Below are 4096 nucleotides of genomic sequence, written 5' to 3'. Positions count from 1 at the left end.
CTTCCATCTCTTGAGGAAATTGCACTCAATTTACATATGGAAGCAAGATCTCAGAAGTCTAGAAACCAAGAAAGCCCTTCAGGACTATTTACAAAAACCAAGGTGGGGAGGGCGGGGCTTCTCTGGCATTCCAGTGGTTAAGACTTCACGCTTCCAGGGGGTGAAGGTTTGATCTTTGGTAAGGGAGCTAAGATCCTACACACTGAACTTGGCCAAGGGAGGGAAAAAATGCTATCCTTGAAAATAAAATCAAGAGGGGTGGGCTTTGCGCTTCCCAGGGCTGGAATTGGGACCCAGCTGAGCTGACATCTTGTTTTTTCTTTCCTTTTTCCTACCAAGTTAAGTATAAAAACAATACCTTTTTGTTTCATGCTCAGCATTTTTTCTTGAAGGTTAGAAATCCTCACTTTCCAGGTTTTGATTTAGCCAAGGATTTCAAAAAGCTTTCTGTTCACAGTGTTCAGCTAAATACAAGTAACAAAAGCTTCTAATTGCCTGCTTACTCTAATTGCTTTCCAAGAACTTATTTTGCCTGGTGCTCCTCCCCTTAACTCCAGCCTCCGTGGTTACCATCTTGACCTCCTTCCAGGATAACTTGATTCTTAATGTTCTGATTGTTTTTTAATAGTCTTTAAGCGTTCTCCCAGCAATCTTGATTCCAGCTTGTGCTTCTTCCAGCCCAGCATTTCTCATGATATACTCTGCATATAAGTTAAATAAGCAGGGTGACAGTATACAGCCTTGACGTACTCCTTTTCCTATTTGGAACCAGTCTGTTGTTCCACGTCCAGTTCTAACTGTTGCTTCCTGACCTGCATATAGGTTTCTCAAGAGACAGGTCAGGTGGTCTAGTATTCCCATCTCTTGAAGAATTTTCCACAGTTTGTTGTGATCCACACAGAGAAAGGCTTTGGTATAGTCAATAAAGCAGAAATAGATGTTTTTCTGAAACTGTCTTGCTTTTTCCATGATCCAGTGGATGTTGGCAATTTGATCTCTGGTTCCTCTGACTTTTCTAAAACCAGCTTGAACATCTGGAAGTTCATGGTTCACATATTGCTGAAGCCTGGCTTGGAGAATTTTGAGCATTTTTGAGAATTTTGATCATGTGAGATGAGTGCAATTGTGCAGTAGTTTGGGCTTCCCTGGTGGCTCAGAGGTTAAAGCGTCTGCCTGGAATGCAGGAGACCCGGGTTCGATCCCTGGGTCGGGAAGATCCACTGGAGAAGGAAATGGCAACCCACTCCAGTACTCTTGCCTGGAGAATCCCATGGAGGGAGGAGCCTGGTAGGCTTCAGTCCATGGGGTCGCAAAGAGTTGGACATGACTGAGTGACTTCACTTTCACTTTCACTTGAGCATTCTTTGGCATTGCCTTTCTTTGGGATTGGAAGGAAAACTGACCTTTTCCAGTTCTGTGGCCACTGCTGAGTTTTTCAAATTTGCTGGCATATTGAGTGCAGCACTTTCACAGCATCACCTTTCAGGATTTGCAATAGCTCAACTGGAATTCCATCACCTCCACTAGCTTTGTTCATAGTGATGCTTTCTAAGGCCCACTTGACTTCACATTCCAGGATGTCTGGCTCTAGGTGAGTGATCACACCATCGTGATTATCTTGGTTGTGAAGATCTTTTTTGTACAGTTCTTCTGTGTATTCTTGCCACCTCTTCTTATTATCTTCTGCTTCTGTTAGGTCCATACAATTTCTGTCCTTTATCGAGCCCATCTCTGCATGAAATTTTCCGTTGGTATCTATGAAAGTGAAAGAGGAGAGTGAAAAAGTTGGCTTAAAGCTTAACATTCAGAAAACGAAGATCATGGCATCTGGTCCCATCACTTCATGGGAAATAGATGGGAAAACAGTGGAAACAGTGTCAGACTTTATTTTTTGGGGCTCCAAAATCACTGCAGATGGTGACTGCAACTATGAAATTAAAAGACTCTTACTCCTTGGAAGAAAAGTTATGACCAACCTAGATAACATATTGAAAAGCAGAGACATTACTTTGCCCACAAAGGTCCATCTAGTCAAGGCTATGGTTTTTTCAGTGGTCGTGTGTGGATGTGAGAGTTGGACTGTGAAGAAAGCTGAGCACCGAAGAATTGATGCTTTTGAACTGTGGTGTTGGAGAAGACTCTTGAGAGTCCCTTGGACTGCAAGGAGATCCAATCAGTCCATTCTGAAGGAGATCAGTCCTGGGTGTTCTTTGGAAGGAATGATGCTAAAGCTGAAACTCCAGTACTTTGGCCACCTCATGCGAAGAGTTGACTCACTGGAAAAGACTCTGATGGTGGGAGGGATTGGGGGCAGGGGAAGGGGACGACAGAGGATGAGATGGCTGGATGGCATCACCGACTCGATGGACATGAGTTTGAGTGAACTCTGGGAGATGATGATGGACAGGGAGGCCTGACATGCTGTGATTCATGGGGTCGCAAAGAGTTGGACACGACTAAGCAACTGAATTCAACTGAAGCTTCCTCACTTTCCCCCCCCCATCTGAATTAAGAGAGGAGGAGAAAGGATTATTCTCTAAAGCGATTTATGGCTCATGTCTAAGAAAAAACAGTGGTTTAAGAATTTGGAAACTCCAGGTTCTGGCCTTTGCTCTCCTGTTGACTAGCAGACACTCAAGCTATTTCTAAAATAAGTTAGAATTGCATCTTTTTTTTTTTTTTAATAATTGAGGTTTCTTTTAAATATTTATTTTATTTATTAAATATTTATTTCAGTGCACTGGGTCTTAGTTGCAGTACATAAGATCTTCAGTCTTCCTTGTGGCATGTGGGATCTACTTTCCTGACCAGGGATTGAACTCACACCCTCTGCATTGGGAGCACAGAGTCTTAGCCCCTGGCTCACTAGGGAAGTCCCTGAAATACCTCTTTAATGTCTCTTCCAGGCTAAAGTCTGAATCTCTGGACCCTCATAGTTTCCCACCACATTTACTCTCTGCTTTCCCCTAATACCTGAAAAGAAGCCAGTGTATTCATGAATCCTAATTCTAAATCATTAAAAGCTGGTTTCTGTCTCCTTTTTTTCCCTTCGAACTTTAGAAAACCTAATTAAAATAGAAGAATTTATAAAACATAGTTTATACAGTGGTTTTTTTGCAAACAGTCTTTAATAGACTTCTTTCAAATTCTGACAAATATACTAGGTGTTTGGTTTGGATGTGCAGATCTAAAAATATATAAAGGAGAGATTTTTAATTACTTAGTTCAAACCGTGAAATTCCTGAGAATTCCATCTGGAAGAAAGAATAAGAAAGAATATGGGGTACTTCCCTGATGGTCCAGTGGCTAAGACACTAGTCTCAATGTAGGGGGCCTGGGTTTGATTCCTGGTCAGGAAACTAGATTCCACATGACACAGTGAACACCTGAAGAAGCCAAATAAATAAATAAATAAAATTTAGGAGCAAAAAAACAATATATTTTTTTAAAAAAATGGAATATGGGCTTTCAGTCTGAGAGACCTGGCCTTTTTTTTTTTTTTTTCTTTTTCATGGTAGCAAGCAAACAGGATTTATTTCAGAGAGAAAGTACTAAACTCTCAGCATAGACACTGAGAGGAGGTAAAGTGCCCCAGACCAGGCCTTTGCAGTGCAACTTTAAATAAGTTATTTAACCTCTCTGAGCCTCAATTTTTAAAAAATGTTCCCTGTTTTATTCATGCTTTTTAAACATTATTTTTAATTGGAGGAAAGTCGCTTTACAATGTTGTGATGGTTTCTGCCATAAAAATATGAAATGCTTCACCAATTTGCATGTCATCCATGAGCAGGGGCCATGCTAATCTTCTTTGTATCATTCCTATTTAAGTATATGTGCTGCCAAAATGGGCACTGAGCCTCAATTTCTTCATCTATAAAATGGGAATAATGATACCTCCCTTGCAGGACTGTTGTGAGGATTACATGCCAGGTATATATTAAATACTCAATACATGTTCATGTTCTCCTCCATTAAACACCATCTTATTTTTCACTTTGCTCACCAAGAGCACACGCTTGGGCCTGAAACAGCCTAGGTTCAATGCCTGATCCCACAATTTTAGCAACTCAGTGATTTGGGACAAGTTGTTAGCAAT

The 4096-nt window shown here is 41.0% G+C and overlaps 2 non-coding genes across 2 annotated transcripts; one reads left to right on the top strand and one right to left on the bottom strand.

Annotated features, from left to right (window-relative positions):
- The first annotated feature begins 1142 nt into the window (after nucleotides 1-1142).
- Nucleotides 1143-1214, top strand: TRNAS-GGA (transfer RNA serine (anticodon GGA)). The gene has a single exon. It is a non-coding gene; the product is annotated as a tRNA-Ser (tRNA).
- Nucleotides 1215-3745: 2531 nt separating this feature from the next.
- On the bottom strand, nucleotides 3746-3852 carry LOC138091954 (U6 spliceosomal RNA). The gene has a single exon (XR_011145979.1). It is a non-coding gene; the product is annotated as a U6 spliceosomal RNA (small nuclear RNA).
- Nucleotides 3853-4096: the final 244 nt, after the last annotated feature.

This window comes from Capricornis sumatraensis, chromosome 15 (assembly GCF_032405125.1).
Source record: "Capricornis sumatraensis isolate serow.1 chromosome 15, serow.2, whole genome shotgun sequence".
NCBI lineage: Eukaryota > Metazoa > Chordata > Mammalia > Artiodactyla > Bovidae > Capricornis > Capricornis sumatraensis.
This window is presented reverse-complemented; position numbering and strand designations above follow the sequence as displayed.